We start from the raw sequence: 26678 nt of genomic DNA, 5'->3' as shown, positions 1-26678 counted from the left end.
TATCATGGTTTTCCCACTTAAGGTGCCCCCACTTCCCCCCCTTTCTTCCTTACTAATACCCTTGCTCCTATGATCCTACCCCTTAGTTAACTTTTTATTGCTTTGATAAAACAGAGCAAACCAACTTTTTTTTTTTTTTTCGTTATTTTGAGACAAGGTCTCCCTGCAGCCCCAGCTATGTGGACCAGGCTGGCCTTGAACTCACAGAGATCCTCCTGCCTCTACCTCCCAAGTGCTGGGATTAAAGACTTGCACCACAATCCCCGGCTTATTTCATCTTTTTTTAAACGATTTTATTTTTGTTCTATGTGTATGAGTGTTTTGCCTGCATGTATTTAACTGCCCAATGTGCATGCAATGCCCATGGAGGCCAGAAGAGGTCATTGGATACCCTAGAAGTAGAGTTAAGAATGAGTGTTAGCTACTATGTGGGTGCTGGGAATCAGTGCTGGGTCTTCTGCAAGAGCAGACAGTGCTCTTAACCACTGAGCCACTGGTTTATTTCATCTTAACTCTTTCAAGTAATGGTCCATCACCGAGGAAAGTCAGGCAGGAACTCAAGGCAGGGCAGGAACCTGGAGGCAAGGACTGAGCATGGACCACAGAGCAACTGTGCTCAGCCTGTACTCAGCCTGCTTTTTTATACAACCCAGTACCACATCTGCCCAGGGGTAGCACCACCCTCAGTGGACTAGGCTCTCCCATGTGACGTGACTCAACAGTCAAGAAAATGCCTCACAGACAGGGCCACAGGCCAATCCTAGAGGAAATTTCAATTAAAGTTCACTCTTCCCATGTGTGTCAGGTTGACAAGTACAGCTATTCAGCATCCTGGCTCCAGAATTGGTTTTTTCCTAAAGAAAATTGATCAAAATTCTACCTGAGCTTACTTCCTTTAGTGCCTTTGATTCTTTCAGCTGCCTTCTCAAGAAAATACAAAGAACTGGTCTGTGGAACCTAACACACTCTTACCCTAGCGTCTGTTACCATTTACTATAGCTTCACAAAGTTATTTTCTCTACCCTGAGCATAGTAATAGCAGCTCCCTTTTGTCAGTGTTTATGAACTATACTATTTTGTCAAAACTGTCTCTTAAAGGGGGTGAAGTTTCCATTCAACCAATAAGGAAAAAGGCTTTAGCAACGTCACAGTTTTTCCTCCTTCACTGCTCAGGCTCTTCAATGCACGTATATCACACATCGTGCTTTTGTTCTGTCACTGTCTTTTTTCCTCACTGCCTCCCTGGAGACATCCTTCCTCTGGAAGCAGCTGAAAGGCTCTTTCATCAGGGAAGCCTACAGTCATCTGCTCTCCCTCCAGGTTGAGCTGGTGGCTCTTGGGTCCCACAACACCTTACACTTGCCTCAAGGTGGCTCTGAACTTCAGGTGTGCCAGTGTCCCCTCCACATTGCCAGTCCCTACCCAGGCTCCCCAGAGCTAGGAGGTAGGTGGTGAAATGTTTACTGGGTAACTGATGAGTAGTACATGGATCAATCTGGAGCTTGACAGATTTGCTTCACATTTGCTCCTGAGGAGCAGAGAAGGGTGACAAGTGGGCCTGGGAAACTCAAGTGAGGACTCTGTCAATCCTGCAGCTTCTTCCCACTGTCTTCTGCTGTGGATTTTGGTGCTCACCCCCCATAGCTAGGGCTCATCCAAAGGCAGCTCTGTGATACAAACCCCATTTATGAAGGGTTTTAATGGGCACTGGGATGTTGAAGTGCCAGGGTTAATTATCCTGCGAGTGTTTCAACTGACTTGCTTTTCATCTTGTCATTGGTTAGCTTCAAAGCCCATGGGTGCCCTCTAAAAAGGAAAGACACTCTGCCCTTCTATGATTGCTGGTTCTGAGCCATTTGTTCTTCATATTCCAGAAGGTTTATACCTCCTTACAGCATCTCTTCGTCTCAGCTGGGTCACCACAAGTGTTAAGGGGAGTGCGTGGCAAGGAGATAGTTTTGACTCTCAGCTGAATAATCTAGAGCCCTCTCCTGCCCTAGAGGGATAAAAAAACAAGGCTCATCTGAACTTATCTGGGACAAGAAAGCTCAGTGTTTCACTTGGGAGCAGTATTTTGGGGTGTTGCTCCTTTTGAATCTGAAAAGGAAAACAAATTACTTTTAGAAAAATTAGGTGAGAAAAGGTGAAAAGTCCTTAACAATATTCTCTAGTTCCTGAGATCTGATAAGCCTGTGATTATTACTTGCAACTTAATGAGTTTCTTTCATATGCTAGATACAGTTCTGAAAACTAAGACCTTCCTTTCTGGGACCATCGATTTATACAGTATTTCTTTGCCCTCCCCATTTTGCTGTATTTAAGAGCTTTATTCCAATTCAGTATTAATGCTTTTTGCTTTGTTTTTTGCACAGAGAATAAATAATTATAGCCCACTCTCAGAGACTTGGCCTTAACTACTTGTTAGTAGACCAAGATTTTTATTTTTAATTAAAATCTGTCATGTGGATTGCATGGTATCTAACTTTATTTTAATCCATGTTTTATCCTTCCCTATCTGATGAGTTAATGTCTTCTGTATTGAAAGCACTTTTATGGGAGATCTAAGCATTATGTAGACTTAAGTATGAGCATATTAATTTGAATAAAATTTAAGATACACTTAAGCTTGGCATGTCTACAGAATCAGATCAGAAGAAAGCCAAGATCATTAGTGACAGGAATTGCATGCAAGTTTGAGAAACCCTATTGATTCAATTACAGTTGTTAAGCAGGTATTCCAGAGGTGCTTCAGCCAGTGTTTGCTTAATTTCAGGAATAATGCAAATTACTCAAAAGTGTGTAGGGGAAGGGGGATAGGGACCTCCCTTTGCTCCCTGAGTGTGTGGAGAGAGAGACTGCAGGAACCTGGAGCTGGCCCAGTCTGTGGAGGTGAAGGCCTGCTTTCCTCTTCTCTTTACTCTAAGGATAGACAACAGCAGGGCTTGGAAAAGCTGTGTGAGGATAAAGCCCGTTCCTGGAAAAGGGGAGAAAGCAGGCTGAGTGTTGCATAGTGTAGAGTGGGAACAAGGAGGGACAAAATGCAGGCTCCAAATAGCTGGGGGTGAGGGTGGGGGAGAAGTGCAGGGGTTTCTGAGGTAGGGAGATACAGCAGTTCCCTGCCGGCTTCTCTCCCCTACCTAGGAAAACCAAGAAAGAGAGGCCCCAGGAAAGCACTGTTTAGGAGAAAGTAGAGGAATAATGTAGCCAGGAGAGGCAGTTTCCCTCCTCTCTCAGTGTTAAAGACCTGCCCTGGTTTGTTCTGAATGATCTTGCATGGAGGCACACGTTTGCCCCATGGCCCTTAGATGGGCATGCATTTCAGTGGTGGTAGTGTAATAGCACCCAGGGCTTATCTTTTTAAAATGAACAATTGAAAAGTAAAGCATCTACTAATATGCTGGGTATGAAGGGAATGCATGCCTTTTTAAATTTATTTATTCATTTCTCCTCCAGTTCCTGAAGCCTGGGGGAATAAGCAAGAGGGATGCTGAGCTGATTACAACCCAGACACTACTGGTCCCAATGAATTAAAAGAACATTAAAGCTGTAGCCAGGGACACCACACTTTTCATTTAACAAAGTTGATTGAAGCATTGACTCTCCTAATAGTCTCAAAAAGCAGGCTGGCTTCCTCTCACCTCAGGTTTCCAGGTGAGCTTAGGCGAAGGTTGGGCACCAGACTGACATAGCCGTTAATCGATGTGAGCAACTGGGTCAGCCACATAGAAGACTTGAAGTGTGTAGGCTCCACAGCCCCTTCTGGCTGGAATCCTGTAGACACTCACTATCAGTGTGGTAAGAGTGAGGGAGAAGAGCTTGCCCCTTAGGCAAAGCAAGGCGTCCTCAAGCACATCTAAGACTAGAGCACTGGGCATTCCCTGAATGTGAGGGGCAGCACAGCACTATGACTGGAGCTCATCTCACTGCTGAAAATTCAAACTTATGCCCTCACTTCCTCCTGTGTGTCTGATATGACTGTTCTGCAGAGGCTGTTGTGACTGTAGATGGCTTTACCAGTGTTCCTCTACTCTTTCATGACAGCCACTGAGGGTGCTGTCATTTGCCCCTGTTCTCTGAAGCAAGCTGACTTGGGATGTTAAAATTCTACCTGGTATTGCTGAGAATGTGATCTGAGACCTGCTCTGTTGCCTCTTCTCCCTCCCAGCCTTGAAACCTCTTATTTTGCATTCATCCCACCCCTCATTTTCTCAAATAGCAAATGTGTATCGAGAACTCCACCTGCTCACTGTTTGATACCCAAGGGAAAGGCAGGATACTGCAGTCCTGCTATGAAGTTAACACCAAAGGAGTTACAATGGGAACCTGCAAGACCGCCCAGAGGGTTTAAAAGACACTTGCTGTCAAGTCTGACAACCTGAGTTCAATCCCCAAGACTCATGTGGCAGAAGGAAGGAACGAATCCTGCAAGCTATCCTCGACTGTGGAGTGTGTGTCACACAGTAAATTAATTAATTAAACATTTTAAAAAGAATGAAAGCGAATACTAGTCTGACGCCCCAGCCTCTCGCGCCAGCGGTAAGAATCTCTAGCGGCGCCCTGGCAGCTCTAGGTAGGCTAGCTGAACTGCAGTCCTTTCTCCCCAGGCTCTTCAATAGCAATCACTTTGCTGTCCTTGGCCCTGTGCCGCTGAGAGACTGTTTCTCCATCCGCATCCAGACAGTAATCTCTACCTTAAAAAGCAATGTCTTACACTTTTAGAAAATTGAAACCTGAAAAATCTACTCATTTAGTCTTCCCACTTCCTCCCAGCCTGTGTCTCTCCCAGTCCCCCAACACCCAATTTTCACAGTCGCCCCTATCCTCTTCTAGGGACTCTCCTTCCTCACTAACCCTTTAAGTTCGGCATCTCCCGCCATCCCCCAGGACCACCCTAGGCAGAGGGCGGCCTTACTCGGGGGAGGAAGGAGGAAAGGGGTTCAGGGATCCAAATGGTCATGGGCGCTCCTGCGCCCAACAACTTAGCCTTGGGCTGCAGTAGGCGGTTCTGGAGGTCAGGAAGAAGCTGGCTCAAGGGAGACAAGCCATCGAGCGTGCTGGGCCCTTTTCCCTGCCCGCGGAGTGGCCGCCCTGACCTTGACGGGAGACGAGGCTGGCGCCCAGCGCTCTGCGCACCGCGGCTGGGTCCCGCAGCCAGGCCCGCCCAGCACCTCCCAGCGCGCGCCCGCCCTCCTGCGCCCGCCGGGTCTCCTCCCCTCACTGCAGCGCTCTCCGCGCTCGCCCATCGATCAGCCCCTCCCTCCGCAGCCTCGGCACAGATCGCCAAGCTCAGCAAGTCTTGCAGCAAAGGCACTTCGGAGCTGAGTTGGGCCGGGGGCGGAGGGGGGACTCCGCGCCCGTGGGAAACCGCGGCCGCTGGATCGCCGCCAGCACCGCATCCCTGCAGCCCGACGCTCCTCCCGTCGGGGACCACGGATCTTCTCCCGCCGCGTCGGGGTCGCCCTCGAGTGAGTCCCGGTCGCCCTCGGGGACACCGGCCGCCCCCTGCAAAGTTTCTCCTTCGAGGCATTCGAGTGTGGGGGCGGTTTGCACCTGTGTCCTGAGGGTGGGTGGGTCGCGGAAGTTTGGGGCAAAGGGGACCACGCGCCCGCACCATCCTTTGCAGGGAGTTTGCAGCGCCGCGGAAAGGTTAGTTTGGGGGTGCCGCAGCCGCTGGGCGAGGAGCCGGCTCCGCTGCCGGCTTACGTGGGGAGCTATGGAGGAGAAGGGAGGTCGGGGGTCCATGCGCCCTCCAGCTCCGCGGCCCCCCTTTCATGGCCCCGGGCGCTCCTACTTGCGCCTAGCCCATCCCCCGCCGTCTGAGCAGTCTCCAGTGTGGCTCTTTTGCCCCCTTTCAAGCTCCTGGGACCCGCAGCCCCGCCATCTAGGAGGAGTGTAGGGTCGCGCTCCAGAGGCTGAGGAGCCTGACTAGCAGAACTGTCTGGAAATGAGGGTCGAGGGTCGCAGACCTGGACGCTAGAGTGGGATTGCAGACGTCCCTCCAAATCTCATGACTCAGCACGACCTAGGGCGGCTTGTCGCAGCTCCAGTCCTGGTCTTCAGGTGCAAAAAAATCCCATTTCCCATTCCTGATTCTGGTCTCTTACATTTACCTTTCCTACTTTTCCCCCTCTCCCCCATTAGGAGTTTTCTATTTTAACTTAGAGGAGCCATTCCCTTTTCCATCCGGTAAATGCTGGTGCCCTCTTTTTTCTTCTGCCCACATTCCACAGGTGCCTCTAATGGCCCCTGGCCCGCAGCGGCGGCGACGCGGGGTCTCCCTTTGCACCCCCACTCTCGACTAAGTGGTCTCTTTCCCTGGTAGGCACCTGAGGAAGCCGACAAAAGGGCAGAGGAGGCGCTGGCTCAGCAGGGCCACTGCAGTGTGGAGAGGGCAGAGGGTGGGAGCCGAGGTGGGAATGGGGTGGGCATGAGGAGGAAACAGCATCCAGAAGGCACCAGGAAGAAGACTGGAGAGCCTGAGGTAGGCGCTCCTCCCCTTCCCTGCTGCTGATGGGAGGCGGTGATGCCTATGTAATAGATTGTCCTAGGTCCAATCTCTAGCTCTTGGGAACCTGGGCACTTCATCACTCAGGTGCTGAGGTGCAGGACCAAAAGGCCCTTAATCCTTCCAACCATCTCCCTCAGCTGACTCCAAGTCCAGCCTTTGGGCTGATGATGATGATGATGATGATGATGATGACGACGACTACGACGACGACCATAATTAATAATTTTTTAAAAAAAGCCATTGGCCCTAAGGCTGAGCCAGAGGGGCATTGGCAGGGATGGGAGGGGGCAGGGCAGCTCTGATGCAATGGAACGTGCCTGGTTTCCTGGCTAGCCAGTAGTGGCCTGGCAAACACTGTAAACCGTGGTTTTACACGAGGGGTCCACATCAGGCACACTGCAGCCTGGCCTAAGGAATCCAGGCCCAGTCCTTCCCAGACTCTTGGGGAATGGTCAGTGCCAGCCCAACTGGGCTTTCTCCAGAGCTGCCACCTGCCTCTGCCCTGCTCTGCTCCCAGATACATCCTTGGCCTCATCCTTTAGGACTCCCTTTGGGACTGGGCTTTTTCTAAGCACCTCATGGGTTTGATCCTCACCCTTTCCTCTCTGCACCTGGCCATGGAGGAACTGAGAGCTTTAGGAAAGCCAGGGATGGGGAGGCAGAGATAGGTGCAACAGTTATTCTCTGGAGGCACAGAGACCAGTCCTCCACCTTGAAAGTCAGCTTTACTCAGCACTCTACAAGCTTTTTCCAGGCTGACTGGGATCTTTTTATGCAAGCACATTTCTTCTTTCCACTTTGAGGCCCGGCATCCTCACAGGACCAGGGGAAGAGAAAGGCACTGGCATCTGTAGGTTGCCTTTCCCTGCAGGAGTCTGTGGCTGGCATTGGTTTTATCCTAGGCAAAATGTGTACCTTGTTGAAGACTGGCAGGGCCAGACAGTACCTTTCTGGAACTGGTCAGAGCCTCCTGGCCACTCTGCAGCTAGAGGTTATTTAAGGTTTTCACCTTCAGGAAGCTTCCAGGTAGGTGCAACATGGCTGCCCCTCATACTGCAGAGATAGGGGTAAGGGGGCGATGGCTGAAAAAACCTCTTCTCTGCTAGGACACCCCAGTCCTTCTGGATCTAAGCACGCCTGACCTTGAGAGGCCTCTGTCAATATTTGTCCTGCCCTGGCTGAGTCCTCCCTTCTCTGCTGATACTGTGCGGTCCGTCTCAGGGGAGGGTGGCTAGAGGGGCAGTGAGTGTGGGGAGCAGGGGTATGAAGAGGACAGTGAGGGGAGGCTGATGCTCAGTGGACTGGAAGAAGGGTACAGCATTCCCTTCCCTGCATGGAGGCACCCTCTGGATCAGAGAAGGCTGAGCCAAGTAGAATGCGGCTTTCCTTGGCTCTGGGATTTTCTGGGTGGCCTTGCCTGGTTTAGGCAGGCTCTAGCTAAAGCTAGATTTTCTCATTTCAAGCCAGACATCACAGTTGTCTGTCCAAAGTGGGAAGATACTCTGTAGGGACTGGAGTGGCCAGCCAGAGGATATCAGCAGAGGACTTTTACACAGGTGATGGTTCAGACAGGAAGTAGCAAAGCAGAGAGTTGCAGAGCCAAGTGGGCTTGGCTTCAAGTCCCCAGCCACTGCAATGGTTGGTCTTGATTGTCAACCTGACTGGATTAAGAACCATCTAGGGCCAGGTGTGATGACACACACCTTTGGTCCCAGCACTTGGGATGCAGAGGCAGGTGGATCTCTGTGAGATTGAGGCTAGCCTGGTCTATATATTGAGTTTCAGGCCAGCTGGGACTACAGGGAGACCCTGTCTCAAAAAAAAAAAAAAAAATAGGGCATTTGTGAGATATACCTTTGAGTATATATCTATGAGGGCCTTTCCAGAGACGATTAACTGAAGAGACAAGACTTGCCTTAGATGTGGAGGACACCATGCCATGTACTGAATAAAGGGAAAAAGGAGAAAGCCAGTCAAGTACCAACATTCCCCTCTCTCTGATTTGTATAAGTTCCCACAGCCACAGCTGCAAGCATCTCCTGCCTTCCCTACCATGACAGACTCTATCCCCTGAACCCTGAGCCAAAAAGCCTTTCTTCCTGAAAGCTGCTTCTTATCTGGCATTTGGTTACAGCTAATATAGACGCTGATTATGAAGAGTGTGGCCTTATGCATGCAATAAGTATTTTATTAGTGAATAACTACTGGGTTCCACTGTTCTAGATACTGTGGATGTGGCAGTGAATATAACCAATAGGAGTTCTGATTTTGTTTTGAGTCAGGGTCCCATGTAGCTGAGGATAACCTTGACCTTCTGATCCTCCTGCCTTCTACCTCCTGAGTGCTGGGGTTACAGGTATGCACCACCAAATCTGCTTTATACAGTGCTGGGGATTTAATCCAGGACTTTGGACATGCTAGGCAAACACTCTACCAACTGAGCCATATTCCCAGCTCCTAATCCTTGCCATTCTGGATTTTGAATTCCATTGGGCCTCATCAAAGTACATTACTTAGCTACTTTAATAATCAGTTCTCACAATCATTCAATATTCATTCAATATTACCTTTGGATAGTTGTTTGGAGACAGGGTCTTGCTATATAGCCCAGGCTGGCCTTGAACTCACTACGGAGCTCAGGTTGGTCTCCAACTCATGATTTTTCCTGCCTCAACCTCCCTGGTGCTGAGATTACAGATGTGTGCCACCACAGTGGGCTTGACAGTTACTTGTTTTGCTTTTTTTGAGACAGGGTCTCCCTGTAGCCCCAGCTGGCTAGGAACTCTCTGTAAACCAGGCTGGCCTTGTTCTCACAAAGATCTGCCTGCCTCAGCCTCCCTAGTGCTGAGATTACAGGTGTGTACCACCACATGGTGGCCTTGACTATTACTTTTTGATAGTCTATTGTATGCCAGAGGCACGCTAGGTGATAGACATTTAGGTGGGAATGAAACATACCTGGTTCCTGCCCTGACTATCTAAGGAATTCAACACAGCTGTGACAAGTGCCATGCATGTATCCAGGATACTCCAAGAGCCCATGAAGGACCTGACCAGGTCTGGAGCATTTCCTCTGGAAAATAGAAGTTATAATACTTTCAGGATAGTAATGTGTAAATAACTGTTAATATTCTTTACAGTAGTCCATGGCTCATTGTACTCATAGACGCTGACATGCCCCATGTGGGCAGTCCATACATGCAACCAACTGATCATTCACCCTCTGCTCTGTTGGAAGCCAGGCCAGGAAACTGAGATTCAGCTCTGGGCTCTCTCTTTTTTTTAAATTTATTTATTATTTTTATTTTATGTGTATGAGTGTATTGCCTACATGTATGTGAGTGCACCCATGTCGTACAATGCTGTGGAGGTCAGAAGAGTGTGTCGGATTCCCCTGGAACTGGAGTTAAGGACGGTTCGTAGTCGCCATGTGGGTGCTGGAAATTGAACCCGGGTCCTCTGCAAGAGCAGTCGGTGCTCTTAATCACTGACCCATCTCTCTAGCCCCAGTTCTGGTCTCTCTTGGAGTCAGAAGGTCTGTGGCAAATGCCAGAGTTTAACTGGAGAAATGCCACATCATAACATTTTTTTCTAAGAAGTGGGATAATAACTATAGACAGATTGCCTGGGTCTTCCTGGCTCTGGCACATGCTCAAACTTTGGTCAAGTTGTTAATCAAGCTCTTATTCTCAGTCTTCCTATCTGTAGACTAGAGCTAATGAGTTCCTGTAATGCTGGAACAGGCTAGGGTGAGAGCCACGTGAGCAGCTTCCTCCATGTGCCTGTCCTTCCCTTGCCTACATACAGAATTGGTGCCCATTTCAGGATCTCTTCCATTCAGCTTTCAGACAGTTCTGCTTGGTGCCTAATGAGCCATTTCTTTCCAGAGCTTAATTTCTGGGAAGGATCTGTCCTAGCCGTTCTTCATTTTCATCCCTTGAACAGATAGTTCAAAGAAGTCACTGGGGTGGTAGGTAACTTTGGATCCCAGCCCGAGGTACAGGAGCAGCTAGCTCCTCCCTAGAGCTGGGCCTGAGATTAATTTACAGGAGGGCTTCCCAGATACCTGGTAAGCAAGAGCTGCTATGGAGGCTTCCTTCTTGAATGGTTTCCAGACTAGGGCTTAGTGCCCTGTCTGCTGAGTTGTGGGTTCTGAAGGCCCCTTCCAGGCTATGGCACTTAGGGTGTGAGTTATAGGGTCTGAGGAAATGGCCAGTAAACCTTGCAGCTTTAGGTTTCTGGGCAGCCCCCAGATCCTCACTGGTCACTTTATCTGGAGCCTCAGGATTGCAGCTGTAGCAATAGCAGGTGTAAGAGCCAGAGTGGGTCATGGGTAGCAGAACTCATACCCATGCCCCTGCCTCTTGCTCTCTCACCCTGATATAGCAGCTCTTCTGGTCTTCATTGCCACCTTGGGATGCTGGAGCAGCCATCACTGCCCTGATGCACAGTACAGAGCAGAGGCCTGGAGGTATGATGGGGTGCCAGGCCCTAGGCAGTAAGGAGACTAAAGCAGACCCAACAGAACTTTTTCTCCCCTCCCTAGCCTTAATAGCGTTGCCTACAGCATGGAGTCAGAGAACATGGCTGAGGACCCTCAGGGATGAGCTTTCAGTATAGGCAGAAAAAAGTCAAGTCAGGCAGCAGATTGAAAAAAAAAAAAACATAAGAATATGGTCCCTTGGAAGAATTTACTGTGTCCTCCCTCCTTAGTATAGGAGTCCTTGGACCTCTCCACAGGGCATCTGGCATTTCTTCAGGGAGAGAAGGACCATGTTGAACAGATCACAGTGACCAGTTAGGCACCCTGACATCTGAGCCTGTCCTGCCCCCAGTAGGTTTATCTGTAGGGGGATGCTGACATCCTCAATACTGGGGCCTTCTGCACTATCCTGCCTTGCAGCTGTCTCTTTCTTCCTCCCTCTCTCCCTCCCTCCATCTTCTGTGTGCATGTTCATGTGCTGCATGTGTACATGTGTGCTCCCAGAGTAAAAGAGAGTTAGTGGCCTAATGCTTCTCCCTTGGAGTCAAGGTGTGAGAAGTCAGTTCCCTGTGAGACTCAGCCCAAACGCCTGCCCTCACTTTCAGGTAGGGTCCACACACAGCCTGAGCCACATGACTTGGTCCTTCCTGGTTCCCCACCATCCTCTTCTTTCTCCTCTACTTTCCATTCAGAGCACCTTAGGTTCAAATCCCAGCACCCACTTGGCAGCTAACAACCGTCCATAACTCCAGTTCCAGGGGATCCAGCACTTTCTTCTGTCCTCCACTGTATGACACAGGTGTACTTACATACATACAGGCAATACACACATACACATAAAATATTTTTTTAAAAAAAGAAAGACAAACCGGGTGTGGTGGCACATGCTTTTAATCCCAGCACTTGGGAGGCAGAGACAGGCAGTTCTCTGTGAGTTCAAGGCCAGCCTGGTCTACATAGTCAGTTCCAGGCCAGCTGGGACTACAGGCAGACCCTGTCTCAAAAAGACCAAAAAGAAAGACATAAGGGTGGAAAGAGAGCTCAGAAAAAAATACTGGAGCCCCCAGAGCTTGGGGCAAGAGTTCCTTCTCTCCTGGGTCCCCCCAGCACCCAGAGGGAGTACTCATGATGGCCAGACTCCAGATGCTTGCCCAGCCTGGGTTGACTGCCTGCCAGAACCAGAACCAGGTTCCTCCCCTCCTCCCTGTCCCCTGCACAGAACTGAAAGACTTGAGCACTCAGCCCTGCACAGTCTGGGCCCCTAGGAGTCAGGAGAACTCCCTTATGGTATTTGTGAGGGCAGGTGCCTCTGAATGGGGCAGGGAGTCCTCAACCATTGAGCGCCCTGACTGAGGGGGGCCTATAATTGGGTCGATGTGATGGCTCTGGAGTTGCAATTAGGAAATACTGCAATTAGAGGTGGAATTTTCCCATTACCATTCCCTACCTCTTAATAGTGAGTGCACATGGTTGTGACTCTGAGCATGGCACTAGAGAGATGGGAAATAGAAATGAACAAAAGGATGGGATGGGGGCTTCAGACTGAGGATGAGGTAGGGAGGAGCTTAACCCTTTTCATACCCAGGCTGACTGAGGGGTGATCTGAAAGCTATGCAGAGTTGGGGCAGGGAAGCCAGTGGGGTGCTGCATTGCAACATGTGACTGACACAAACTCATTCCAGCTCACTCTGAGCAAATGCACACTTGTGTGTGTCTGTGTCTATGTGTCTATGTGTCTGTGTCTGTGTTTTGAGACAGGGTCTTACTCTGTAGCCTAGGCTGGTCTGGAGCTCACTATGTAGTCCAGGGTGGTCTCAAATTGTTGGCAGTCCTCCTATCTCAACCCCAGTGCCAGGATTACAAGTGTGAGTCATTACTGGGCTTTTAATCTTTTCTTCTTTTTGAGACAGGGTCCCCATATAGCTGGCCTAGAACTCACTATGTAGACCAAGCTGGCCTCGAACTCTCAGGGATCCACCTGCCTCTGCCTCCCAAGTGCTGGGATTAAAGACATATGCCAGCACGCCCAGCTTAAATCTTTTTTTTCTTAATTGACATAGTAATTGTACATATTTATGGGGTACAATGTGGCATCTCAGATCAAAATCATTGGCACATCTGTCACCTCAGATATTTGGGAACTTTCAAGTTGTCCATATTACTTGAGCCTTCTCTACACCAGTGCTCAGGTTGCTTGTTAGTGGCTGAGGTGGTGGGAATGGAAGCTGGGGGACAGGGAGACCAGGGAGAAGGGCAGTCTGTGCAGAAACAGAGAGAAGGGCTAGAACCAACTGTGACTGTGTGTGTACCTGCGTACGTGAGGAGACAGCCTTCCTGGAACCCAGTCTCTCATTTGCCTTTTGTTTTTTTCTTTCTTATTTTGCTTTCCCACCTCATGCCCCACCAAAGGTTCAGTTTCTTCTCAAGTGACATGAGGCAGAATATAGCAGGATGAGACCAAGCTGTGTAGGGACACATAGAGGTTAGAGGACCCAGGCTTGGGCCTGTTTGTCCCCTGCAGGTCTGACATGACTTCCCCAAAGTCAGCTGTGCTCAGGGTTCCAAGGACCCTCCAGACAACCCCTGTTCTCTACTGGCTGGAAGGTTTGTGAGAAATTTCTTCCTGTCTCCACTGACTCTGGTCTCAACTAATGGTCCAGATGTACTGGGTCCCTGCTTCCTGCATTGAGAAGTAACTGGGGAGGTTTTGATGTGTTTGTGGAAAGGAAGTCCTTTCTGATTCGTGGCCTTACCTTCTCCTGCCCCACCATAGCTTCCTGGAGCAGAGGACAGCTTTTGAGGCAGTTTCAAGGTCCCTGAAGAGAGGACTTGACCAGGGTGCTTAAGGTCTCTGAAGGCCTCACCTCCCATCTCCTGTGTGATACTTTTTCTCCTTGTGGGAGTCTAGTTTACCTTTAACTTCTCTGAGTTCCAGTGGCAAGGTTGGATTTCAGTCCCAATAAGTTTTCATGTATCCTCCCTTCATGCCTAAACTATGGACTGGGTAGTGACTCTTCCTTATGATCTCCATCCCATCTGATGCCAAATTTTAGAGAAGTTAGAGGTAAACTCCAGGAAACTCAAGGGCAGACAGGGGTTAAGAACTGTGTGAGCAGGCAGTGTGGAGTTAATTGGTGGGGGAGGGCTCCCTCTCCCAGTGCTAGACTCCCACGAGGAGAACAAGTGTCACTTTAATAAGGCTGCCCTGGTTCCAAATCAATCCTGGCATTGCAGGAGGCGAAGGGGGAAACACGACCTTGAAATTGGATTAGCTCTTTGATGCTGGGAACTGTGCTGGCTGCTGTAGGAGGCAGGGAAGGAAGGACTAAGTCTGCCCCAGGGGTCTGAGGCTACCAGGGAGGCCTGGCTCCCATTCCATCTAGTCTCCTGGTGGTGGAGAGGCAGCAGGGTGCCCAAGGGGAGGAGCCAATCCAGGCTGGCAGATATCCCTAGGCTTTCCCTGAAGTAGGTGGTGCACCCCAAAGATCCTAGGGGTGAGGTGATGGGAAAGAGGGAGAAGAGCTACTTGGTACCCCCAGAGCTATGCCCCAGGGCTTCACCTTCTAAAGGGCCAGTCCAAAGGAGCATGTGTGTGGCTGGGAGTCAATTGAGGTTTAAATCAGAACTGCCCCTGTGTCTGTAGGCAAGTTAAACATCCTTAGCCCCGGCATCCTCCTCTGAGAATAGTGCTAGTAACATAGGGTACATTGCCCTCATGACAGTTCCCAGAGAGTGCTCCTAGAGGAAGCTCCAAAGGTTCTACAAAGGGGAGGGCCCCTTTAGGTCAGCGCAGGTTCCGTAATATCACTGAAGCACTTGACATTCTCATTCTTTGTTACTGTTACTAAGGCAGTAGTAGAGGAAGCTGCTGCTACTTCCACTGAGTCAAAGCCATGGCACCCAATTGTCCTAGTCGTTGTATTCTTCCCCACCATGTGCCTGCTAAACAGATAATCAGGAAATAAATGTCAGTTCCACCCAAGACTATCTTTGATGAAGCAGTTGAGATTATGATTTCATTGAACCTCGACTGTGGAGTGTACATCTTAATATTTTCTATAATAAAATGCATAGAATACACAAATCACCTCTTCTGTGTGCTGAAATATGGTATAAAAAAATGAAAAGACAAACATAAAGCTCACCACCAAACACCCAGGCATCTGTTTGTGTTACAAGCTGAACTAGCCACTTCTTCCATGGAATGCCATTTTCACTTGAGAAAATGACTGACAAACTCCAGTTATTCAGAGTGGGTGTTGAACAGACATTTTTGCAAAAATGAATGAATGAAGCCTCAAGAAAAGTAACTGACAGTGTCTGTTATCAATGATAAAATTCAAGCCTCCAGTGAAAGTTAGAATTTTGGAAAACATATCTATTGTTATAAAAAGGGCTTTTCTGGTCAGAACAGTGGGAATAGTAACAGATATGATTGGTTAATATTAGTGAAATTTGTCAGTATTTAGAAGATTTGCACAACTGAGCAAGCTGTGGAGCTGTGCTCAATCAAAAGGTCCATTCGAGTTCAAGGTCAAAGATTCTATATTACAGTGCTAAAAAACTACTGCATGGGGGACTGGAGAGATATCTCAGAGTTTAAGAGCACTGGCTGCTCTTGCAGAGGACCTGGGTTCAGTTCCCAGCACTCACATGGCAGCTAACAATTGTCTGTACTCCAGTTCCAGGGGATCCAACGCCCTCTTCTGACTTCCAGGGGCATTGCATGACACATGTGCACTTATATGCATGCAAGTAACACACTCATACACATTAAAAAAAAACTGCATGATAAATTTTGGTATCATATTAATGACTACTTACCTTTAGCGTTTGAAAGCCTTTGTTAAATACTCCTCCCCTAGCCTATAATCCCAGTACTTGGAAGTAGAAGCAGGAGGCTCAGGAGTTCAAGGCTAGCCTGGACCACATGAGACCCTGTCACAAAAAAATAAAAATAGGGCCAGCAAGACGGCTCAGCAAATGAAGGTACTTGCCACCAAGTCCAACAACTTGAGTTCAATCCCAGGACCTACATGGTGGGAGGAGAACTGACGCCCACAAGTTGTTCTTTGACTTTTACATGTGCACTATGCATGGTACACCCCCCCAATAAATAAATGAAAATTAATTAAATAAATAAATGAGAACACCCCCCCCTTTTCAACTGTACTTCTGTGTGAATTTGAGTTTTCTTTGCTCCTTCAGGCAGGATAACCCACTCATAGTCTGAACACAGTCTGGGATTTGAGATTCCAGTTCCCTTCTAGTAAGGTAGGCATTGAACAGATCTGCAAAGATGCTACATTAGACCTTACTTCTTATGAGAAAACACTTCTAGAATTTGTTTTCATCTTAGAAAATATAGTTTTATCAAAATATGTTGCATTCACATGTAATGAGTTCATTATTTGGATCAGTCAATCATTGGGTAGTTTCTCAGTTTGAATTTCTAACATGGTTTCTCTAACCCACACGTGCATGTTGTAGGCAGGCCCTCCTAGGCGAGTATGTGGCCACCATCCTTAGGATAGCTCAGGTGGGAGCCTAATTCAAGATTCAGTACCTCAGAGCAGAAGTTGGGGGGGTTCTCTGTGTCTCAGATGCTCAGGTCACCTGGCAGTCTTGCTGGGTGGTCTACATGGAACCAACAGCACAGAGATGGCCAACCATGGCTGAGGGAGTCTTGGCTGGGGGAGTCTCAGGGCACCCAGCCTGCTGGCCTCAGCTGACCTCTGTGATCCTGGCTCCAACCCAGGGATGCTTCTTTAGAACTTGCAGGAGGAGTATCATGGGAGGGTACTCCTCAATATCCAGCCACTATCTTCATAGGGTCAACTTTGCTTTGAACTGCCTTGCAAATTGAGATTCTTAACATTGAGGTTTACCTTAAGCTTCTGCCTGAAGAAAGGGTGTGAGGCTCTAGAAATTGTTTTAAATGTTGTAGCATAATCCTTTGTGGTTTAAAGACAAAGCCCAAATCCTTGTACTTGAGGCAGGAGGATTATGAATTTTAGACTAGCCTAGGCTACATGATAAGCCCCTGTCCAAAAAAATAAATAAATAAGTACAAGACCTAGAAAGGGAAAGGGATGTGTCTATACACAGTAGATAGTGTGCTCTGGAGTACCTAGGAGACACACTGTTATGGCTAGAGGAGTATCAGCCATGGCACTGGGTAGGATGCCATGGCACTGGGGACTCAACAAATGATCACCACCAGATCCATGGGCTTTCCTGTTCTTTTTTTCTCTGTGACAAGCCTGAGCTTTGGAAGCAACATTCACAAATAGCAATGCCACCTTTAAAGTGTCTTGATTTCAGCCAGGCATGGTGGCACACGCCTTTAATCCCAGCACTTGGGAGGCAGAGGCAGGTGGATCTCTGTGAGTTCAAGACCAGCCTGGTCTACATAGTGAGTGCCAGGCCAGCTGGGGCTACAGGGAGACCCTGTCTCAAAAAGAACAAAAATAAATAAAAAATAAATAAATAAATAAATAAATAAATTGTCTGATTCAGTGGCTTTTAGTAAATTAATAGCATTCAACAGCCATCACTATGATCCAGCATTAGACCTCATGATATTTACCTCTTCCAGAGGATAAAGTGAGGTCCCCAAGGTCATCTGCTAGTGGATGGCCTCCAGAATAATGCCCAGAATCAAGCATCTGTTCCCAGTACTGTCCTCCCTCCTAGCTGCCCACCAGAGAAGGTTCTGTGGTCTCTTACTTGGGAACTGTGGACAAAGCCCTTACCCCAGGTTAGTGTCATGGAACTCTGTCCTGTCCACACAGCCTGGGAATGTTGAGGAAACCCGGATCTCAGCTCCTCCCAGGAGTAAGATTGCATAAATGGGGGCCCACAGTGCTTGCTTTGGCCTGGCTTACAAGAGACTGACAGTCTCTCTCAAGCAGATCTCTAAAGATCTGGGAAGTAAGACTCCAGGAAGGAGAATCAGTTCTTAATGCTGGTAACCCTGAATGGAGAGGAAGTTCTTCCTTGTGTCTAGCTGCATTTCTTCTGCTGCAGAATGCTCATTTCTTCTTCCTGTATACCCCTCCTGACCTACCTGGGGATGAGTGTGTGTGTGGTTGAGGGAAATTCTGAGAGCCAGATGCTGAGGAAGGACTGTGTCAACCTGGTCACATGCCTGTTGAATTTAAGATGTAGCTCCCAGTCTCTGAAGCTCAAAGAGAATTGCTTTTCATACGGGAAGACCAGGCAGGCTTCACATCTCTCCTTTGGCATCTGTATCTTTGGTCTGGAGAGAATAGGATCAGCTCATCCAGGAAGTGCAAGTTGTGGGCAGGAAGTGGAGGCTGTGGAGGCCAGCAGAGAGCCACCTTCAGGTGAGAGAGTGGCAGAAAGAGCAACTCACAGTTCTCTGTTCACACAAGGCTAAACCACTGCTATTGGCTGCCCTGGCTTGTGGCTTCTCCTCAGCTTGGCTATCCTCAGTGCATCTCTCTAGGGCCTGCTTCTAGTGCCTGTGGGGAAAGATGAAGATGGCCAAAGATGTGGGGATCCCTTCCCTGGGTGACAAGGGTCATTGGGTGGTTTGAACTTGCCTTGTGGGAAGGAGTGTTAAGATTCTGGATGTTGTCCTTTGGGAGTCCTGAGTCCCCCTCTTCTGGCACCCCCAGTGCATTTCCCCTTCCTCCAAGCACCTGTCTGACAGACAGCCTCTGAACAGTGTAGAACTCAGTAATGAATTTGTAAGTGCTCAAAGGCAGGCAGGGAGACATGCATTCTCACTAGGACAGATTTTTTAAATTAAAATATTTTTTCTAGCTTTATTGAAATATAATCAACAAACAATGTAGATATCCAAGAAGTGCAATTGGTTTGTTATATGTATGCATTGGTAATATTTATCATCATCCCCTAAATCAACACACCACTGCATGGTGAGCCTGTGGGGATAGAGAATGGTATCTGTGGTGCCCCTGAGACTCCTAGTTCTAGGGCATAGGGCTCTCACCTTTTCTCCAAAATCAGCCAGAGGTATTCCCACAACAGCCCTTTGCAGTGGCCCAGCCATGCCCCCCTCTCAGAAAGCAAGTCCTTATTTGGTTCACAGTACTTGGCAGCATTAGGTTCAGAGTGGAAAGGACTCACACCTTGGCAAGTACGCACCTGCACACAGATGCAAATAAAGCACAGGCATAGCTTTTGGCAGGGTGCCCATAGGCAGTGGCACCTCCATCACACATTCCTTGAAAAGTGAGAATGAAATTGAGCCTGAGGCTTTATCTCTAGGTCGAAGAAAACTCTTTTGGTATCACATGGCATTCCCACCACATGCCACTTTCCAGGGGCAGTCCTAGACTGGGGTCTGGTCCTGGTGCTTGGCAGTTGTGAGGTATGATTTTTCTGTAAGATTTTAGATCTCTAGTTCTTCACAAGCCATTACTGCCTCCCAGTTTGTGTCAGCTGCCGCCTACCATCAGGACCAATGCTCATAGAGCCTGCTCAGCTGCAACCCTTAGCATGGAAATCTCAGAGGCCATGTGCTAGGGCTGTGCTGCTTAGAAGTCAGGGCTTAGTGGAAGGTGAGTGACTATGTACTGGGGACTAAAGTCTGGGGCTGTAGTCATTGACCTGGTGACAGAGATGGTGGAGAAGATGTGGGGAAGGAGAGTGTGTAGGGGGGTTGGGCTCCTGAATTTGGCCTAGCAGCCTGGGCTCACCTAACTCTCCTGCCTTACCCCACAGTGGTAAGGTTATTTTCTGTATCTAAAACTGGTAGAGAAAGTTCAGATGTTCCTTGCTGCTGTCTCAGTCTGGGCTCCAGGATACTGGCCCTGTGATTTCTCCCAGTTCCATGGGACACTCTTCCATAGGCGTTACTCACTCAAGCAGGAAACAGTCATCACATCAGCCCTCTGCAGGGAACAGTGGTGACAAAGACAGTAGAGAAGCTATGGTAATATCCCTTGCAACTCAAGGAACACAAAAATTTAAGCAGAAAGTGTCCCACAGTTTATCAACTACTGCTGTGACCACTGGCACTCAGAAGGCAATGCTTTCTACATCGAGAATTTGTAGTGGAGGTCCAGTGTGGTGCGTAATCACCAGGACTCATCAGCTGTGGAAGGGACTCTGGCATCCTCACCTTCCTGTGGGGTGGCAAAGTGTGTTGGAGTAGAGTTCCATTTCCAGAAATGCTGAGCTCAGAGGCAAGATCTGACCAGAGTCCAGAGTCCTTGGCTCTGACTTGAGCTCCCTAGATGGCCTGGGAATCACTTCTGTGATTCTGTTCCTTCCTGTGTGAAAAGAGATCTGACTAGAAAAGCCTGGTGTCCATTCCCACAGCCCCATAAAAATGTCATGCTTCCAAGGGATACTTGTAGTTTTTCTCTGGATACTGAGAGAGGACTCCTAAAACAGGGTCAACTCATTAGCAATCACCTCAGAAAGCAGACCAGAGGGAGTGGGGGTGGGGGAGGGGTGGGCTGGGAAAGAACAGCTCAGAGTCAGGGAATCATGGACATCTGACAGCACCAGGAGGATGTGCATGGCAAGTGAGTCCAGAGTGGCTGAGCCCAGAGAGGAAGACTAGACTCATTGCACCAGAGTGGGATGAGAGCAATGATTAAAAACTACAGCAAACAAGATGGGTGTGGTGACGCACGCCTTTAATTCCAGCACTGGGGAGGCAGAGGCTGGTAAATTTCTGTGAGTTCCAGGCCAGCTGGGGATACAAGTAAACCCTGTCTCAAAAAGACAAAAAAAAACAAAAAACAAAAAAAAAAAAAAACTATAGCAAACAGAGCTTAGGTTAGATATTAGGCAGTACTTTTATTCTTGTAGTACTAAGGAATGTGGCAGCCAATCAAAGGGGTGTAACAGTGTTGAACAGATGTTTGGGAAAAAGCAGAGAGGATTTCTGAGGGAGGTGTTTGTATGGTGGCAGGGGCAGTAGATGGCCTCACAAGGTTTTGTCCTCCAACAAGTCCATGAATCTCTTCTCTGAGGTCAGTGCTGTCTGAGTATCTGTGAAAGGAAGCTGTCAGGTCCACTTGGGAATGAGCTTTTGAGCACAAACTATCCTCAGTTCACATCTCTCTATGATACATGTGGCTAACTGCGGTTGTCACACTTAATCAAATCGAGCCCAGTTACACCTTTGCTCTCTTGCTGTAATATAAATATGGTGACTGAGAAGTGTGTTAGTTGCTGATGACATGGGGACTGGAGCAGCTGTGTTTGAAGGCAGTGAGAAGCCAGAGAGATTCATGTCTTAGACTCAGTGACAAGGGCAGCAGACAGACGCCTCGAGGATGTGGGCTTGGATGGCCCACTCTGCCACCCTCTCAGATGTCTGGGCAGTTTATTCTAGATCAGCAGGTGCTCTCTAAGGGTTATTTATATCTTTTTTCTTTCATCATTGCCAGTGGTCACAGGTTCCTCCAGCATGCATGGGTCTTCCTGCAGGTATTAAAAGGGCCAAGGACACCCTGGTGTCCCCTTTACTGAAGCCCACACTGTGCACCTGTACAAATGATTTATGTTGTCAGAAAGACAGTGACAAACCCATACCTTAGGGATCCAAAGAGAATTTCCAGCCACTAAACACAGGCATTGTTATAGAATGTGGTGAGGCTGTCTCTCTTCCCAGGAAGACTGAGGAAGGATAGGCACTTGGGAAGGAAAACTTGACCATCATAGTCCTCCACAGCAGAGCTTGAGTTTAGACACACTAGAGAGAGCTGGGTATATTTACAACTGTCAGCCAATGAGCTTGTACTTAAAGAATATAAGGGGAAAAGTGGGGGATAAGAAGACAGAGGAGAAGATGAGAATAGTCCTGCACTGGGCAGGGTGCAGTCCATTGATGAATGCCACAATGTTACTTAGGGTCAGAGATGGTATGTGGGTGAGGGATTTTTGAAGAACATGACTTCTAGATTCATTCATCAGGGACTCCAGTCTGGAGTCCAGGCCAGATTCAGCTCTTCTGTTTGACATAATTCTAACATCATTGTAAATGTTTCCAGGTAAATCTGAAGTTGATGCTAGAAAATGTATAAACGAGGCTTGGGAGGGATGGCTGTCAGTAAAGTACTTGCCTTTAAAGTGTGAGGACCTGAGTTTGATTCCAAGAACACGTATTTAAAAAACCAACCAACCAACCAGACAAACAGAAAAACAGGCATGGTGGCTCACACTTGTAATCCCAGCACTGGGAAGGTAGAGATAGGTAGAGCCCTAGGGCTCACTGGTCAGCCAGTCTAGGCTAACTGGAAAGTTCCAGGTCAGCGAGACCTTGTCTCAGCCTTGTCTCAAGAAACAAGATGGATGATCCTTGAGGAATGATACCCAAGGTTGACCCTTGGCCTCCAAACACATGTGTATAAGCATCTACACACACACACACACACACACACACACACACACACACACAAGAAAATGCATAAACCACATCTGAGATATTTTACCACCTACAGAGTAGGATGGACAGTTGGACAGTGATTTTTTTTTTGCTTATTTTATTTTTTGAGAGGTTTTCCCTGTAGCCCTAGCTGGCCTGGAACTTGCTATGTAGACCAGGCTGGCCTTGAACTCACAGAAATCCACCTGTCTCTGCCTCCTGCATACTGGAATTAAAGGACTGCACCACCACACCTGTACAGTGACTTTTTAAAAATCTTCTAAACTTGACTCCAAGGACCCACAAAAGGGTCTCAAGCATGATAGAAATGTTATCAAACCTCTAGCCTCCAGGCAGGACCTTCCAAATCCTGCATCTTGTTACCTACAGAGTCTTCAAATTTCTCTTCTAGGGTTTCCTTTTGGGGAGTGTCCCTCTGTCTAAGCAATATCAGCCACACTTTTTTCTTTAAAATATTTTACTTATTATTTTTATTTTATGTGTATAAGTGTGTTGCCTGCATGTATGTAAGTGCACTTATGTTGTGCAATGCCCAAGGAGGTTGGAAGAGGGCATTGGATCCCCTGGAACTGGAGAGATGGTTGTTAGCCACCATGTGAGTGCTGGGAATCAAACCCAGGTCCTCCACAAAGCACCAATGCTCTTAACTGCTGAGCCATCTCTCCAGCCCCAACCACACTGTTTTCTAACATTCAGTAGCTCTGAAAGGATCTGCGTGTCAGTGTCTTAGGGCTAGATAGTTGTGAGCAGTGAGGGGTTGAGAATCTATCCTTCCTCATCAGGACTTCTGCTTGTTTATTCCTTTGGAATTCACTATAGCCTCCTTACTGTAAACAATCCATTGAATTACTCCATCACCTTTCCCCCCTGAATCTCCCATAGTGCCTTGCAGTGCTCAAGCCCCAAAAGTGCTTAGAAAGGCAAGCCATAACTGTTCCTCCCCGAGGGTCAGCACCGCGGACAGCGCTCAGCTCTTCTCTGCTCTCTCCACAAACGAGTCACAGGGCCTCACATGAGTTCTAATTTCCAAGGCAGAAGCTGGAAGTTTGTCCTATCTGTGAGACCTTGGCTGTACCACCTCCTTTTCATCTGCACATGAAGGGATGAATTCCAAGCTTCACTATGTCATGCATGTCTTTTCCAGAGGCTCTTTAAAAGTCACCTTGCCAGTGTGATGGTGCACACTAGTAATCCTAGCATGTGGCGGCTGAAGCAGAATTGCCACAAGTCTGAGGTCAGCTGAGGTTCATAGCAAGACCCTGTCTCAAATAAATAAATAAATAAATAAATAAATAAATAAATAAATAAATTACGCTTCCTGATTTTTTTTTGGGGAGGGTGTCTTTTTGAGACAGGGACTCCCTGTAGCCCCAACTGACCTGGAACTCACTATGTAGACCAGGCTGGCCTCAAACTCACAGAGATCTGCCTGCCTCTGCCTCCCAAGTGCTGGGATTAAAGGCGTGCGCCATCATGCCCGGCATGCCTTTATCTCTTGAGCCCATAAATGTAATCTTAAACTGAACGTAATGGCCCAAACCTGTAATCCCATGTGATGACTAATATTGCTTGTCAACTTCACACACCTGGGAAGAGGCAATCTCAACTCGGATTGGTCTGTAGACTTTCCTGTGGGGCATTTTCTAAATTATCAATTGATGTAGAAGGGCCCTGGCCCCTGTGGGTGCTATCATCCCTAGGCAGGTGGGCCTGGGCTGTTAGAAGGGCAACTCTATGTGAGCCTGGGAGCAAACCAGTAAACAGGATTTTTCTGTTGGTTTCTACCTCAAGCTCCTGCCTTGGCTTACATCAGTCTGAATTAGAACCTGTAAGCTAAAATAAACCCTTTCCTCCTCAAGCTGCTCTTGGTTATGGCACGCATCACAGCAACAGAAAACAAACTAGAACATCCCAGGACTTGGCAAGCTGAGGCAGGAGCTCACAAGTTCAAAGCCAGCCATGGCTAAATCTAGAAACCCATTTTTTAAAAAGTAGCAGCTTTGACTTGTAAGACTCAAGTTAAGGCAGCTCCTATTTAGCTTGTAGGTAACAGGAATACCTGACTTCAGGGACCTATAATATAGCCATGGTCTCCCACAGCCAGTGACATGCATCTTTCTCCAATACTGAGAGCACAGCATCTTCCCTGTAATATTCTTTTTGCAGATCTCTCACTGCCCACTCCTGTAATAGGCAAAATCTAGCATGTATGGGTTTGTGGGAGAGGCAGGCTTTGGGGACCAGGACAGGGGGGATGTGAGGTTGGGGCTAGTTAGGCATTTCCAGAGGGGAGGGATTACTTTGGCTTTGGAAGGGAGATTCCAGGCCTTGCTGTGTTGGTAGGGGTGTCAAAAGTAGCCCCTACTTGTCATGATGGTGTTGCCTGAGCAGGAAACAGTGGGAGAAGCCCAAGAAGGAGAGGAGGCATGGTAGTATGCAATGGCTTCTGGCCAGATTTTAGAGCAGGGCTGAGCAGAGACTGGCAGCTCTCTAGAGCTCAGGACTGTGGGGGGTGTGACAGTGGTGGGAGGGGCATCAAGTTGTCACACTGTCCCGTGTGCCTGCAGGGGGACTGCAGTAGGTTTCTGGTCTCTTGATTCCTTTGAACAGGGCCATTCCTCTGTCTCCCCGACCCCCGCCAGGATACCACAGGGAGGAGGCAGCTCCTCCTCTTCCTGTCCTCTCCCATCTACATCTCTTCCTTGACAATCACTCCTCTCACAAAGCCAATAATTCAAGCCCCCCTTGTTTCTGTCCAGGGCACTTAGCCTGGGGCAGATGTATAGCTGTCATCTTTTGGGTCAAGTGAAAGGAAGCCCAAGCATCTGTACTGAGAGGGAGCACTTGGAACCCTCTGTAACTCACCAGACACCAAAAGGGAAATTCTAGGCAGTACTCAGGCACCTCCTACCTCCAACTGGTACTCCTGCCCTTAAATTCCCCTCAAGATGCCAAGTGTACCTGCTACCATTGCCCATCTCATCTTCCTCCACAGTCTCTGAGAACAATGTGGTGTGTCTCACACTGCAGCCCCTGGCACAGACTCCTCCCACCAGGTGACACCTGTATGTCGAACAGGCAGAGGCACTGTCCACTAAGTAGAGATGGCATCCAGGTGTGGTGGGGCTGTCAGTGAACATGCTTTTTTAGGCAGGGCTTTCTGAGCCATTCATAACACACTTGGTGGTCCACTACTTGCCTAGGTAGTGAACTAGTTCTGGAGGCGAGTGGAGCTGGGGGGGTGGGGACAGACTTGCTCAGCATAAAAGTTTCCTATGTGTGTGGGGGCACATGTGGGTACAGTGTTCTTGACTGGAGAACTGGGGACTCAAACTCTAATACCAGAGCTATCCATTGCTCAGGTCCCATCATGAAAACCATTGCCCAAGTCAGAGGGATGTTTGAGGGCACAGAGTGAGTTTCAGGGAACACTCTGGGTCCATAGCCTTATTAATGGCCCAAAGCTTTGAGTTCAGAGGAAAATAGATTCCACTTCTCATTTTCTACCAGGCCCAGGGAGCACAAGCTACCTGGATGCTAGTTGGACCTACTCTTGGGAAGGCAATTCCAGCTGAACCAGGACTTCATCTACTTCAGCTGCAGAGCTGTTGTCTCATCTGGTGCCCAGCAAGTGAAGGTGCTCAGTAGACAGCTGTTGAGTGAACGCTAAGGAATTTTACTTGTGATCGCAGGTATGAATTCTTCCTTGGGCAGAGCAACGGCCAAATGACCATCTGGTTGTCATGTTGTGGGAAGGACTTGGGCAGCACTGATGACCAGGCTTAGGAGCTGTCACCCCGGCTCTGAGAATCCATGGTTCTGTAGCCTCTTTTGAAAGATCTTAAAATGTGGCTGTAGAGCCGGACTTGGTGGTGCATGCCTTTAATCCCAGAACTTGGGAGGCAGAGGCAGGTAGATCTCTGTGAGGCCAGCCTGGTTTACATAGCAAGTTCCAGGCCAGCTGGGGCTACAGAGACCCTGTCTTAAAAAGACCAAAAAAAAAAAAAAAAAAAAATGTGGCTGTAGCTGAGCTGGCAGTGGAAGTCTTTCTCAGGGACAAGCACCCTGGTACCTTTTGCCTAGCTACTCTGCTACAACTTGTCACCAAGTGTGCTCATCAAACTGGATAAAGTGAACATTTTCTCCTTTCTTCAAAATCCTCATTTTGAGCGTCCCATGTTCCATCTCAGCTTGGCCTGTGACTTGCTGGCCATCTGTTCATCAGGGGTGATGGCCATGTGACTTCCACATGTATTTTCTAGAGGTTCTCTCTCTCTCTCTCTCTCTCTCTC

The 26678-nt window shown here is 48.3% G+C and overlaps 1 protein-coding gene across 2 annotated transcripts in view; it reads left to right on the top strand.

Annotated features, from left to right (window-relative positions):
- The first annotated feature begins 5225 nt into the window (after positions 1 to 5225).
- The window catches only part of Syt2 (synaptotagmin 2), a 127648-nt gene continuing 106195 nt past the window's right edge, over positions 5226 to 26678 (top strand). The window contains exons 1-2 of one of the 2 annotated variants that reach the window (XM_017797456.1): positions 5226 to 5465; positions 25897 to 26078. The gene's annotated coding sequence lies outside the window, so the exon portion shown is untranslated. The remainder of the gene's footprint in view (positions 5466 to 25896; positions 26079 to 26678) is intronic. The other variant, XM_008830324.2, reaches the window with a different exon arrangement.

Source organism: Nannospalax galili, unplaced genomic scaffold (genome assembly GCF_000622305.1).
Source record: "Nannospalax galili isolate Female #2095 unplaced genomic scaffold, S.galili_v1.0 scaffold113, whole genome shotgun sequence".
NCBI lineage: Eukaryota > Metazoa > Chordata > Mammalia > Rodentia > Spalacidae > Nannospalax > Nannospalax galili.
Note: the sequence above shows the minus strand (reverse complement) of the source record. Positions and strands in the feature narration are given on the sequence as shown.